Source organism: Acinonyx jubatus, chromosome A2 (assembly GCF_027475565.1).
Source record: "Acinonyx jubatus isolate Ajub_Pintada_27869175 chromosome A2, VMU_Ajub_asm_v1.0, whole genome shotgun sequence".
Lineage (NCBI taxonomy): Eukaryota > Metazoa > Chordata > Mammalia > Carnivora > Felidae > Acinonyx > Acinonyx jubatus.
In genome coordinates this window covers 154,266,765-154,282,137 of record NC_069383.1, presented here as the reverse complement: position 1 = coordinate 154,282,137, position 15,373 = coordinate 154,266,765, and positions in this window count along the sequence as shown.

Genomic DNA, 15,373 nt, shown 5'->3' with positions numbered 1-15,373 from the left:
TGAGGGCAGAGACCACGCCCTTCGGAGGCCCGGTTGGGCTCCTGGAGGACCAGGCTCCTCCACTGAGCAGTATGATGAAGGTGCAGGCCACGCCCCTCATGGCAAGGCTCCGCCTCCTGACGGTCTGGTCCTCCCCCTTGAGGTCCAGGTCAGGTCCCCTGAGTGCCTGCTTTCCTGCTTGAGGGACCAGGCTCAGCCGCATCTCTTCGGGCCCAGACCCACCCCCAGGATCCAGAGCACTCGGGCCTTCAGGCCCCACCCACCCAGCCATCTGAGGACCCTAGACCTGACACCTAAGGCCTCTGGGATTCAGGACCTGTCCCCCGTGGATCCCGGCTGGCTTTTAAGTTGAGGACTTGAGAGCTGGAGCCTGAAGTAAGAGCCCTGGACCCGGACGTCAGCTTCTTGAGGTCCCCAGCTCACATGGGCGAACTCCTCTGGCATCAGGCTGCATCCCAGGGCTCAGGGTGTGTGCTTCTGTCGATGTTTTGTAAATCCAGACCTTCCCTGGAAGGCCTCTTCCTTCCTCCTTTGCTGAAAGGCCCTTTGCTGAGTGTTCTGATTTTTGTAGAATAAAAGCGAGGGATGCAGACACCCCCCCACCGTCTACTCCCTAGCTCAGCCAGACACTTCCCTTGGGCTCCAGGAAGGAAATGAAGGTGCCTGGACAGCTGGGAGGCAACTGAGGGAAGCTATGGGCGAGGAGGCTGGGAAGCCATTTGTCCTCGGACATGAACTCAGGCTTTTGGGGACAGTTTGTGCATTCATTTATCTCATCAACAGACCACATATTAATTAAGTGTTTGTTGGCACTGGGCCCGGAGCACAGCCGGGCCCAATTCCTGACATCGGGAGAACAGGAGACAGATGTTGAACAAATAATTCCACATGTAAATTTATTTACAATCCGTGACAAGTGCTCCAAAAGAGAGGCCCTTGTTGCTCTGTGACACAACAGGGGGGTGGCTCAGGGAGAGCTTCTCTGATGCTGAAGTGAGGGTACAAGTTGAGTGATGACAAGGAGAGAAGAGCATGTCAGGTGGGAGGGACAGCATCTGCAGATGTCCCCAGGTAAGGGAGAACATGGTGTGCTCGAGGAGCACCACTCCAGAGAGGCTGGATCAGGAGGAGGGGTGCAGACTGGAGGAAAGTCGGGCAGGGGCCAACTGCCCAGGAACTGCGGGCTACATCTCAGTTCAAGCCTTATGCTGAAGGCAATAGGGAGCTATAGAAGGTGTGTGAGCAGGAGCATGACAGGATCTGGTCAGATATGAGCTGGCAGGATGGTGGCTTGGAAGGGGGGGACACTGGGGAATGGAAACCTGGGGAAGAGGGAGACTGAGGTCCAGGCAGGACAGGAGGGGGGACTACCTAGCCACAGGAGCTGCGGTGAGGGAGGAGTTAAGGGTGATTTCCAAGTCTTTGGCTGGGGGAACAGGTGATGGTGTAGTCCCTGAAATGATAAAGAAGATGGGGCAGTGACAAGGTCTACAGTAACCATATTAACTCATCAAATATTTATTGAGCATCTGCTGTAAGCCAGGTGGTATTTGAGCCCTTACATAATTGACCTGTGTTGGGTGTGGGGGGAGGTTAACATGACGAATAATAAATGAGCAAATAAGTAAATTCATACAGGGCCTTGGAGGATTTTTACTTCTATTGTGACAGAAATGGGGAGCCATGGGAGGGTTCTGAGCAGAGCGACAGATTTGTCATTTGGTCTTTTTTTTTTAATTTTTAAATTTTTATTATTATTTTTTATTTTTTTTTAACGTTTTATTTATTTTTGAGACAGAGAGAGACAGAGCATGAACGGGGGAGGGGCAGAGAGAGGGGGAGACACGGAATGGAAGCAGGCTCCAGGCTCTGAGCCATCAGCCCAGAGCCCGACGCGGGGCTCGAACTCACGGACCGCGAGATCGCGAGATCGCGAGATCGCGAGATCACGACCTGAGCTGAAGTCGGACGCTCAACCGACTGAGCCACCCAGGCGCCCCAGTCACTTGGTCTTTATAGTATTCTTTTGGCTGCTGTGTGGGAAGGCAAGGGGGGGACTAGGGAGACCAGATGGGGTGACTACATTGGCCCACGTGGGAGAGAAGCGATAAGTGCTATGGAAAAATTGAGCTGGGTTAGTGCGTGTATTTCTGTGGGTGCTCAGTAATGCTGGTGGGGCAGGGGGAGAGGTTGTAAGATGGTCAGTGAAGCCCTCACCAAGAAGGGGTCATTGCAACAAAGACTTTAGGTAGGAGAGGGCAGGAGCCATGCGGATATTTTGGGGAAGAGTTTTTGAGGCAGAGAGAACGTATAGTGCAAAGGTCCTGAGGTAGGAACAAGCTTGGGGTGTTTAGGGGGCATTGAAGAGACCAGTGTGGCTGGAGGAGGAACACGGAAGGGAATGAGGTCAGGGAGGGGATCGGAGCAGGTCCCACAGGGCCTTGGGGTCCACTGACTTTTTCTATGACAGAGATAGGGAGGCATGGAGGGTTCTGGACAGAGGAGGGACAAGATTTGTCATTATAGTCTTTGGCTGCCATGTTGAATAGAGACTGTGTGAGGCAAGGATGGGACTAGGGAGATCAGATGGGGTGACCAGATTTGTCCAGGTGAGAGATGACAGTGTCTCCAGGCAAGCTGTGGGCTGTAGAGTGAAGACAGGTGCTTGGGTTCTGATTTGGACTGACTGCTTTACGAAGTTAGTGCTGGCAGATTTGCTAATACCTTGAACGAAGGATTCAGGAGAAAGGGAGGCCCCCCGATGTGGGTCTGAACACCTGGAAAGACAGACGTGCCACCTCGAGATGGAGAATGCTTAACAGAGTAAGGTTTTTCTGCGGCGGGGGGGGGGGGGGGGGGCGGGTGAGGGCTGAGATCAGCATGTCAGTTGGGGCCAGGAGGAGTTGGAGATGTCAAGTGGGCAGTCGGATAGGCTGGTCTTGAACTCGGGAGGGAGTTCTGGGCTGGTGATACATACATCTGGGAAACCTCAGCACTTAGATGGTGTTTCAAAAGCCCCAAGACTGGTGAGATCCCCCTCTGTGTGTGTGCGCGCGTGTGCTCATGGAGGGGAGACCAACCCCCCGGGGGTCTCCAGAGTTGATATAACAATAATGACATTTAAAGTTGAGTGCTTCCTCTGTGCCCTTCCCAAATATTGGCACTTAATTCTCAGGGGGTACTATTAACTGTCTCGTTTAATGGAAGTGGAAACGGACTTCCCCAGAGTGAGATGGTTCACCCAAGGCCCCACGACCACGTCCTCATGTCGTGGCCTCAACGGGGTGGCTTACCCCTGAGGCTTCTCGTGCGGGTCTGGGTCCCTAGTCTCGCTTTGCTATAAGGGGGGTGGCGGCAGGCGTGGGTGGAGCGGGGTGGGGCTGGGGGTCGTGGAGATGAGTCGAAGCTGGGCGGTGGGATGCTGGAGGCGACGTGTGTCCTGGGGTGCCCCCGGGTGGCGAGTGCTGGGATTGTCGGCCAGAATCCCCAGTTGGAGGCCACTCTCCTCCGGCAAAAAAAGCTTGCTCTTGGGAGACGACCTATGTGGGTTTAAAACCCGGCTGTACCCCTTTCCTAGCGGTGGCCTTGGGCACCTGACTGCTCCTTTCTGGCACCTCGGTTCTCCTTTGCCGTGTGGATTTTTCATCATGCTTTTCATGCATATTGACTTCCCGCTAAGGTCGATGGTGGTGACTGAATGAGGGAGGGAGGAGGGGAGGCACGGGGCCCGTAGGTCTCCGGGACCTGCTGCACCAGAGCGATTCTCGAAACACGCCCAGGCCGGGCCGGTCACTGGTCGCGGTCTCCTTCCTCTCCCGAGTGTGTCGGAGGCTCCCTCTGCTGGACGGCTCGGGGACAACAAACTCTAAGGCGTCTCGTCTCCTCCGTTAGTTCAGAGTGTGTATGAGCGTGTGTGCACGAGCGTGTGTGCACGCGTGCTTGTGCGTGGGACGTGTATGTTTGGATATGTGCATATGTGTGCACGTAGGTGTGTGGATGTGTGCACGCGAGTGTGTGTACGCGTGCAAGCGTGGGTGCGTTGTGTGTATGTGTGAGATTGTGTGCGTGCATGCACGTGTGCGTTTGAGAACACGTGTGTGTGTGTGTGTGTGTGTGTGTGTGTGACTGTGTGAGGGAGTATTGGGAAGAGAGGAGGGAGAACCCCACTCACCAGTTACATTGTTCACATCAGGCAACTTTCCAAACCCCCCCCCCCCCCCCACCCCGGGTTCAGCTGTTGCAGCCGGCAGAACATTCTGGAGAAATAATGCCCTTGGCAGTGGCCCTGAGTAACGACTGGTGGGTGCCTGTTCTCGCCGTCTCCCCGAGGTCCCCAGAGGGACTGAATCCCAGGCGCCCCGAGTGGGAACTTCCTCGATAAAGCCCCCTTTCCTGGCTGCCCTCATCTCACTCTGCCTCACTGCCCTACTGGCAGTTAAATTCTTGTCTCAGAATACAGATTTTGTGCTGGAATCCTCACATTAGAGTCCACAGGTCGCTCCTCCAATCCCCATGAGTCTAGTATTATGCCGTTCTTACCAAGATGGAACCTGAGGCTCAGAGAGGGCAAGTCACTTGCCTAAGGTCACACAGCTGGAGAATGGCAAAAGTGGGCTTTGACCATGGCCACGTGACCCTGGCACTTGCTGTCCCCTGAGAACTTCCTGCTTGATAAGGACTAAGGGAATGAAGTGGGGGACTGGGTGGTATTCACAACCAGTAAGGTCCCTGATATGTGTCCCAGAGACACCCAAGGCTCCTGGCTGATGCTCATGCCCTTGATCTGTCATAAAATAAGAGAAATAACAGCAAACACATACTTGGTACTTGTGAGTCAGGCAGTGTTGTAAGTAGTTTATTCATTTATCACCTCTCTCTCCAAGTATTACATTGGCTTGAGGTAAAAAAAAAAAAATGCAGTTGTAGAAACTTAATTATGCTTTTGTTTATGCAAGCACAGAAATTTAAAAGGGAAATTCTTCCACTGCGGCTTCCGCTCCCTACCCCCAGACCAGCAGTTTGGTGTGAATTTTTTTTTTTTTTTTTAGCATGAAAAAAATTGCAAATGTGAACATTTTCCAATGTACATACATTTTTGTACACATAACCATTTTAAAAATGTCTTCTTTAAAAAATATTTATTGAGAGACAGAGAGAGAGAGAGAGCGAGCGAGCAGTGGAGGGGCAGAGAGAGAGGGAGAGAGAGAATCGTAAGCACTCTCTGCACTGTCAATGCACAACCCGATGCGGGGTTTGAACTCATGAACTGTGAGATCATGACCTGAGCCGAAATCAAGAGGCGGATGCTTAACCGACGGAACCACCCAGGTGCCCCAAATCCACCATTCTATTTTCTTTATTTATTAAAAAAGTTTTTTTTTTTAACCATTGATTTTTGAGAGAGAGACAGAGTGAGAGAGAGGGAGACACAGAATCCGAAGCTCTGGGCTCTGAGCTGTCAGCACACAGCCCGACACAGGGCTTGAACTCCTGGACTGTGAGATCATGACCTGAGCCAAAGTTGATGCTTGACTGACGGAACCGCCCAGGCGACCCTTGGGCTTCCTCTTAACATGGCCGCTGAATCCAGGAGGGTGTATTCCAAGGCAGCTGGAAGTCTTCTCACGACCTAGACTCGTAAGTCCCCAGAGTCACTGAGGACAGCTCAGGTTCAAGGTGAAGGGAATTCTTTTTCTCTGTCAGTCGGTGTTCTCCAGAGAAACAGGATAGCATCTGTCTGTCCATTGAGAGAGATTTATCCTAAGGCGTTGGCTCGTGAGACTAGGGGGCTGGCAAGCATGAAGTCTGTGGGGCGGTGGCTGAAAACTCGGGTAGGGATCGGTGCTGCAGCTCATGGCAGAATTTCTTTTCCCAATTTTTGCTCCTGAGGCCTTGCAGCTGACTGCACAAAGCCATTTGCATTGGAATGGTATAACTGACTCCTTGAAGTCAGCTGATCATAGGTATTAACTCTATCTACGAAACACTTTCACAGGAACACCTAGTAAATGTTTAGGTAAATAGCTGGGTACGGGGGCCTAGTGTAGCAGACACGAAAAATTGATCATCGCAGCCTCTCAAGGAAGGGGTAGCGCAGCCTTTGCTGCAATCTGTGATCTACCACGTGGGGAGGAGAGGGGGCAAAGGGTCTCTCTTTTTTGGGGGGGAGGGAGAGAGAGAGGGCACAAATGAGCGAGGGGCAGAGAGAGAGAATCCTAGGAGGGGCAGAGGGAGAGAGAAAGAGAAAGGGAGAAAGAGAGAGAGAGACAAAGAGAGAGACACGGAGCTCAGCGGAAGCGAGGCTCGTGCTCACCCGATGTGGGACTCGAACTCATGAACCGTGAAATGTGACCTGAGCCCAAGATGCTTAACGACGGAGCCACCCAGGCGCCCAGCAAATGTCTCTTTTTATGACATTACACTGCTCCAGGGTCCCTTCTCCAAGTCTCTCTTCTGTGGCTTGGGGCGTTGGTGGTGGCTAGGCTAGTTTTTGTGAGCAATCATCACCCAATAATCAGAGAGGGAGACAGAGAGAGAAGGAAGTGGGGAGAGGAGGAGGAGGGAGGAGGGAGGGGAGAGTTGGAGGGGGAAGGGAGAGGGGAAGGAGGGAGAAGAGAGAGCAGGGGGGAGGAGGGGGAGGATATCAGTGCGTTCAATGCCCACGACAATACCCTCGTGGTTGTTCCTGGCTGTTGTATGCGCTCTGAGCTTTTCCTGAGTTTTCCTCTAAGGCTTTCTGCCTCCCAGGCCACTTCTGCCGCCTGGACTGGGAATCGGGCTGCTCTGCCAGCTGGTCCTGCCCTCAGCACGCCTTCAGAACCCTGTCGGTTTCAAGTTCTCAATTACATGGAGTAAAACCTCAACGCCGCCGGCTTCTGGGCTCATTTCCCCAACCATCGCGGGGCTCCAGCTGAGCTGCTCCTTGCTGCCGCCACCACCCCATCGCAGGAGCCCCTCCAGCCCTGAGTGTCTCTGCACGTCCGAGGATGGGAGCAAGAATGAGCATGTGTAAGGAAGACAAGTGTGTGCCCCACCCTGTGCTGGGCCTTTGCAGCCCTGGCCCGGCTTCAGGGAGCGGTTCTCATGCACGGACTGTGCCTCCCCACCATCCAGGTTTCTGCTCAAAGGTCACCTCCACAGGGCAGTCCTCCCTGATTGCCGCGTCTGAATAGCCCCCTTGGTCACTTGCTAGCATATCTCACTCTGTTAATTTCCTTCATTGCCACCACCATCTGACTTGGTCTTGTTTCCCGTTGGCTTCCCCCGTCAGACATGAGCATCATGATCCAGAGACCCCATCTGTCTTGTTCATCCCAGGTCCTGGGTCCTAGCACTGTGCCTGGTACAGAGTAAATGCCCAAGTACAGTTCGTGGTTCAAGAATGAACTGCCTGGGAGGTATAAGCCCACCTCTCTGTTTTAGCAAGGAGGGCATGAGGCTCAGAGAAGACAAGTGACTTGCTCCAGGTCACACAGCCAGTGAGGAGCAGGGCTGGGATCCGAACTCTGTTGGGCTGAATCCGGAGCCTGTTCCTTCCCAAAGGCCGAGGAAAGGAAAAGAGAGACTCCAGCCACCAGGCAGCCTCCCTGCTTGGTGTAGAGGGACCCCAGGCTGACTCCTGGGAGAGGTGTCTTCATGGTGTCACAAAAGAAAAACTGCTCATCTCTTTTGTGCACCAACTATGTGCCCCCCGCTGCACCAAATCCTTTTAGTATTTTGGTGATAACAGTTATAGCAGCTCAGGGAGGGAGAAATTATTTGAGACAAGTAGCAAGTTAGAAGGGTAAAGACTCCAATTCTACTTTCTTCAATTCCACTGTGATGTGTGGAACCTTCTGGAACTTTGTCGCTGCACATGCAAACATGCGTGCATGCACACACACAGACACACACTCATAATTTTATATGTAGACAGGGACATTATTCACATATCACTCAGAGTTGTACTTTCTCCTATCCTCTCGGCCTGTTTCTGATAGAATGCTTGCAATGCTCTCTGAGGTTTTATCAAGCCCATATTACAGATGTGAAGACTGAGGCTCAGAGGGGTGACGGGCCGCACCTGAGCCTGGCGACTCACAGTGACTGCCAGCTCTGGTCAGACACACACTTGTCCACTGCCTGACTCTGGGTGCGGGTGGAAGGACCAGCCAGCCTCTGCCTTTCTGTGTGTGGCTCCCCTCCCTCCAACGCTGGCTGGGGGCCATTCCATAAGGCAGGCTTGTGTCATTTGGCAGCTGAGACATTCCTTGTTGGATGAGAAACCACTGGGGACACTCCAACCACCTCTGACTCAGAGCAGAAAGTCCCCACTTGAGGCTTCCTGCCTCCCACACTGGGTCTCTTGCTTCCTTTCTGCTTCCTGTCACCCGATCCAGGATGTGAGGAGTCCTGGATGGATGGATCCTGTCCTTCCACGACCACAGAGGCCTGTTGGGCTTTGAGTCCTTGGATGCAGTGGAGCAGCCTTCAATACCTGCTTCTGGACCGAATATCGGAACAAATTTTGCCGCCTTGGCTGGCTCCTTGAAGGGCGTGTCGACTGCGATCACAGTGTGGGTGTCGATGGAATAAAGCCATACTCACTTGTGCCCACTGCTGGGCATATTACCCCATGACTGTGGGGCCCTTTCAACAACACTTCCCACTCCCCCTCTTCATTCAGGACCCGCTCAAAGGTCACCTCCCCCTGGAAGCCCTCATGTCACAATCACTGTCTGATACATTCTTGATCATTTGTTCAGTCCAACAAGATATGAACTGTCTCCCCACTAGATATGAACCCTTTGACAGCAGGGATGACGTCTCCCCTGCTCACTGCTGCATCCCTAGCATCTAGAATAGTGCCTGGCACACAGTAGGTGCTCAATAGACACACAGTAAGCAAGGAGATTTTCCTCCTTGCTTGACGAATGAAAAAACCGAGGGACAGACTGGCTAAGTTTCCTAGGAGGTACATTGCTGAGCCTGACTTGGGTCTCTTACAGCAGTGCGTCTCAAACTTTGACGCGCACGGGGTGAAAACATGAATTCTGATTCAGCTGGTATCCCATGATCTATTGCTGTATAACAAACAGTCCCCCAAACTTGGTGGCTTAAAGCAAGGACCACTTCATCTTTTCTTGTGACACCGCATGGTGACCGGGCTCAGCCAGCTGGTTCCGCACCGTCATCTGGGCCTGAGCTCATCTGGAGGCCCACCTGGGCTGGAATGTCCAAATGGCTGCTTCCTGTAGCTGGCAGTTGTTGCTAGCAGTTTGCTGGGAAATCAGCTGGGGCTGTCGATTGGAGGTGCCTAAGAGTGGGGTCCTTCCGTGTGGATTGGGCTTCCTTGCAGCATGGCAGCCTGGCTCTGAGGGGATGCATTCTAAGAGCAAACGTCAGTGTGGGCTGCTGGCCCTGTTTCTGGCCCATAACTGGCAGGGCCCAGCCTCTCCCACGCGCTACTGGTTAAGTAGTCCCAGGCCAGGTGAGATTCAAGGAGACGGGACCTAAATCCCTCCCCTTACTGGGGACAATAGCAAAGCAATTACAGCCATGTCATTGTGGGTCTGGGTTCGAGCCTGAGATCCTGCAGGGGTCCAAGATGCTGCTGGTAATGCCAATACTGAGGGTCTAAGGACTACATTCTGACTGGTCAGTTCTTAGAGCTCAGGGCTACGAAAGTCCCTTTCTTCCCTGAGTAGTTAATGAGCACCTACTGTGTGCCAGGATTCACCTTCCCCTGTGCTGTCACATTGAATTACTTTGCTGTGTGGCTCGAGGGAATTTCTCTGGACCTTTATTTCCTCCTCTATCCTCCTGCTTCTCCCCGGACCTATGTGGCCCTGGCCCTGGCCCTCCTCTGGATGGAATGTTAGCAAGTAGATCCATGGATCCAGTGCAGCAGAGGAGGAGGGAACTCTAGGATGGCCACCGGCAGCTGGACCAGGTAGGGCTGGAAGGAATGTGTGGGTCAGGGACAGGAAATGCACATCCTGTCATTGCAGGAGGAATGTCCCTTCTAATCCTCTTGCTCAGCAGGCCCATCCTTCAAACTCACCCTCACCTTGGGATTTGACATGGGGAGACCTGGTTAGGTTGGGGTGGGGGGGGATTCCTCACTCCGGAATCAGGACAGGATCTGAGCAAGAGGAGTCCTCTCTCTCAGGCCCTCATATCGACATCCCATTTCAGAAGGCAGACTGGCCAGAGAGGGCCAGGGAAGGGACAGAACTGCGTGCAGGGTCTCCCAGCTCTGTCTGGGCCCCCTGCAGACTTACCCCCTCGCCTCCAGGTGCCTTCTTCCCACTGGGCCCTTTACCCCCTGAGTCTGATGCAGGTAACCCCCAGCCAGAAGGGCTTCTTTTTTCTTGCCCCCAGCGGTCTTGTGTCAGCCCAGGCCCTAGGCTGCTTGGAGGCAGGGCTTGAACTCCTGCCAGGCTGTGCAGCCCGGAGGCCCCGAGGCTTCCTGATTCTGCGCTGGGAAATGGTGCATGCCTCTGACCTGCCTCGTACGTGGAGAGGAGCCCCAGAGATGTTTTTGGGACTAGGCTTGGCCGGTCTGTGCCCCCATGGCACTCTGAACTCTCACGTTCAAGCTTTTTCCTGCTTCACCCTGCTGCCTTGAAAGAACAGGGAGTGGCTGGTTAGCACTTGACCATCCCTGGCAACTCCCACCCATGTGGGAGGTGCTGAGTTCTGAAGATCAACCCACACCATGTGACCTTGCTTGTTCTCTCTGTGTCCATGCTGGCTCGGTCTCAGGTCTTGGGCGGCTGCCACTGGATGAGGCAGACTGGTGTGCCAGCCATTGGCTGCCCCAGCCAAGCCCAGCCTCCCCTGGTTAGGAGGTCAGGGGCCAGGAACAAAGACATGCCAGGAGGAGGACAGAGGAGCTTGGAGTGGCAGTGGAATAAGTCCCATCCAGGAACAAAGGCGACAGGCTTGGGTTTGGCAAAAGTGAATGTTGGGTATGGGGTGGGGAGGTGCACTGCCCAGGCAGAAGTGGTCCTGGCAATCCAGCTGGCTGGGGGGTGATGATTTCATGTAACTAGGAGCTCCTCGGCAACTCCACAATTCGTTTGGTATTTCTTCATCAGTCTCCCCTCCCTCCCCCCTCTCTCTCTTCTCTCTCTCTCTCTCTCTCTCCTTCTTTCCCTACTCCATCCCAATATCTTCCCACTCGCTCTGCCATCTCTCTGGAATTTCCCCTAGATCCTCTTCCCTTCTCGAGCACTGTTTGCCCGTCCTTAAACACCCACCATCACTGCCCCTTCCCTGTCCATGTTCCCTCCTCAATCTGGGGCCCTCTCCCTCTGTGAGCTGTGCTGCTCACTTTCCGCCCTTGTTCTTCACCCAGGGACAATCTCTGCCTCCAGGATTCCCGCAGCTGAGCTGCGTCCTGGCTGGGAACGTAGCGATAGTCTCGTGGCAGCCCTCCCCATGGCTGTACGGCTGCTGGTGGGGGCCTCTGGCTCTCGGCGCCCGCCGTCATGGCCTGGAGCTACAGCTTTATGGGACACTGCTGCCGCCTCGGTGTTTCCCACAGCCACCGAGGCAGAGTGGTTTGGGGTCACTGGACTGGTGAAGTGTGGGTGGCTGGACGGGCCTTGGGACATAGGGGTGGATCCACTCTATTCCAGGGGTGGGGAATGGGGACCTGGGGTGGGGCTGGGGTCTGGGACAGCAGAGAAGGGCTGCAAAGAGCCAAGTTCCCCGGTGTCCCCACAATCTTGCCAGGGGCCACCGTGCAGGGTCCGCTCCCTGCCTGGCCCCTGTTTGCTGGCCTCAGGCAAACACATCGCCTCTCTGGGCTTTGGCTTCCCCACAGGAATCAGTTCTGACCTCTGCTCCCCTCTCCCGCCATGGGGTGCCGCTGGGCTGGAGGAGAGGGGTGGGCTGTGCGCCCTTTTCTTCTGCCTCCTTTTTGTGATCTTGCCTTTCACTCCAAGAATAAATCAACGGGCCCCTTTGCCCAACTGGGATAAAAGTTGACCACTTCCCCTTTCAGAAGGAATCACCCTGGCCTTGACCTTCGTGACCAAACCTATTTCACTCAGTGCCTGCATCTCGGCAGCCCGTCTTCACCCACTCCTGCCTGGTTCCCACCCCTGTCATGTTTCCAGGACATGACCATGACCTCATCACCCCCCGGAAGCAATCTGGCCCTGCTGACCACCGCAGCTGCCCAGAACTTGCTTGTCTTCTGGGGTTCTCGAACACCACCGGCCCCAGTCTCCACTTGGCTCTTCCTCACCCCACCTTTCCATGCGGGGAGCCTTCAGGGTCCTAACCCACCCGTCCTCTTCTCTGGCTCCCCAGGCCATTGCCTCACCTGGGGGGGGGGGCTCTGACTCCCAAGGGGGCCATCAACTCCCACCACAAATGAATTATAAGCTTCCAGCTCTCCCGCCCCAGTCTCCCCTGTGGTCCTTTCTGTCTTTAACCCCAGAGAGAGTTTTCTCTGAAATTTCACTTCTGTTAACACCACTACTCAGCTGAAAACCATTCTGTAAGACTGATCATCATTCTAGAGAGAGACCACGTGTTGCCTGGCCAGGCTCTGCTGCCCTCCTGGCCCCGTGCACACCCTGGACCTCCAAGCTCCTGGCTTTCTCTCCTCCACGAGCCAATCCCTTCCTACCTCAGGCCCTTTTGCTTCCTGTGCTGCCTCCTTTGCCAGAAAGGGCTTCCCTTCCTGCAGCCACGGGTCGATCCCTCCTTTTCATGGTTGCATTTTCAGCTCAGGTGTAATTTCTACGAGCCTCCCTTGACTTCCCCCCCTAGACCTTGACCTCTGACTTGGTCCTGCTCACACTCAAACAGTTAATTGTCCAGTTATTTGTTTATTATCTCTCTTTTTCTCTCTCTCACTAGACAGTGGCACTGGGGATGGATTGATATCTATAATGCCCGGCTCAGGAGCTGACATACAGTTGGCACTTAATAACTGTTTGATAATGTCATGGTGGAGGCCTTGTTCTAGGTTTGGTATGAACTTACCATCACCTCCCTTGGTCATCCAATGCCAAAGGGACAGGGGCAGCTCCACCCTGCCCTCCCACAAACCAGCTCATTACACAACAGGATGCCCTAAGCTTGTCCTGAATGGTACCTGATATTCTGGGTGTTGGCAATTTCTCAGCAAGTTATGGAGGTAGCAGGAATGTTATAAAATTACAGTTCCTACACCTCCTATGAGGGCTTGGCCATGGAGGCTGGTCTTGGTCACTCTTCACTCAGCTGTGTGACCTCAGCTGAGTCACTCTCCCTCTCTGGGCCAATCTCCTCAAATGCCTCAGGGTTCTTAGGGAGCAGGGAACAGTCCCAAAAGTGAAAATGACTCGTATTCACCTGTCTGGAGCACGTGGAAGTATTTGTCAGGCCAGGATGGGGCTTCCCGTGGGATTGGAGAGGATGCGTCACTGGGAGGCAAGCCCCCCTCCTTCTCCTTTTGGGGGACGCGGCCTGGGTTTCTTCATTTGTAAAAGGCACGGCTGATGGGGGAGTCCATAGGTTCAGGGGATAGGTTCATAGGTAGTCCATAGGTTCATAGGTAGAGGTAGATAGACAGGTAGACAGACAGACAGACAGACAGATGGGATGCACCATGCAAGCTGGCGGGCAGAAGAGGTCATAGGTGGGAGTTGCCCTCCTGACTGATGGGCAGAGCTCACACCTGTGTCCTGGGGTCTGTCAGAGCTGGAAGGTCTGCACCCCTTCACCATCTGGGGAGCGGGGCGGGGGGAGCTGTGTGGACTGGCCAGGACATGACAGGACATGGGAACGAGCCCCAGTACAAAACGTGAGGCCACCCTGCTGTTCCCGTGGGCACCTCCCTGAGATTGGAACGACTCCCAGAAGAAGAAAGATCTGACTTCTCAAGCCAAGGTCGGCCTCTCTGGGGGCAGAGAGCGTGTCTTCTCCCTGTGTCCTGGGAGGGACCCTTGCGACATGGAGAGTCTTCCGGGATCCCTCTGCCCCCAAGGGAAGGAGCAGGAAGAAACAGAGATCCCCTCCATCTATGCAGAGTCTGGACACACTGACCACTGCAGAGGTTGCAGGGGAACTTGCCGTGGCTCCTTCTGTGGAGGTGATGGCCCCTGTCTTGCTTGTAGGTCCACCCCACAGAGCAGGGCTTGAGGGTCTTAATTCAGCTGGTGGATGCCTACTTGCAGGGTTTATGAAATGCTTGGGCCTCCATTATTCTTTGCCACCATGGCATTGCCTGCTTCTGTCTCATGCCACAGGTTACCCATCAGAAATATGTGGCCATGGGCACTGTGGCAGCATCTGAGGGCCACATACCCCTCCCTGCCAGGCTTCTGTGAGGTCCCTGTGGATTCCAAGGTCCTTTCTGCTCTTGGGCGACTTTGGTCATTGCTTTCTTCTGGACACTGCTTCAGGAGTGTCCTTGGGGAGGCTCAGTCCCAGGTATTGTCTTGGGGGAACCCCAATCTTGGGCATGTAGAGCTAGAGACACCCTCAATCCTGTGTGGTCAGAGTGGGTCTGACGGAGAGACAGGGGTAAGGGGAACTCAGAGGGGAAGCAAGGCATCTGCTGTTTGGTAGTGCTGGAAGGCTTCTTAGAGAAGGAGTTGTGGAAGGGGGTCTGGTTCTGAGGGTAGGTTATTTTTTTTTTAAATTTTTTAAATGTTTTATTTTATTTCTGAGACAGAGAGAGACAGAGCAGAGGGGAGGGGCAGAGAGAGAGGGAGACACAGAATCAGAAGCAGGCTCTAGGCTTGAGCTGTCAGCACAGAGCCCGATGCGGGGCTCGAACTCACAGACTACGAGATCATGACCTGAGCCAAAGTCGGATGCTCAACCGACTGAGCCACCAGGCGCCTGGGTAGGAATTTTTTAAGGAAAGAAGAGAAAGTATATACTGTGGAGAGGAATAGCCCACTCAAAGGCCTGGAGGGGACAGAGCAAACACCTGTTTTTCTTAAAGTTTATTTATTTATTTTGAGAGAGAGAGAGAGAGAGAGGAGAGAGAGAGAGAGAAGAGGGAACACGCATGAGTGGGGGAGGGGGCAGAGGGAGATAGTGGGAGAGAGAATCCAAGCAGGCTCCACATGTCAGTACAGCTCTTGAACTCACGAACCGTGAGATCATGACCCATGCAAAAATCAAGAGTCAGATGCTTAACCAACTGAGCCACCCCACTGCCTTGCGAGCACCAGGGTTTTGAGCAACCATGAGTTGAGTGCATAAAGAGCAATGCTGGTGAGAGGCAGGGAGAAATTGGAGGGGACAGCAGAGCCAGCGGGGCATGCAGGGACTGTGTAGGGGCAGGGGGTTTATTCTGAGGGTTCTGGGGAGCCATGGAGGGTGTGCAGGTTAGGAGACACAGACATGGGGAGTGGGAGAGATAGAGAGAGAAAAAGAG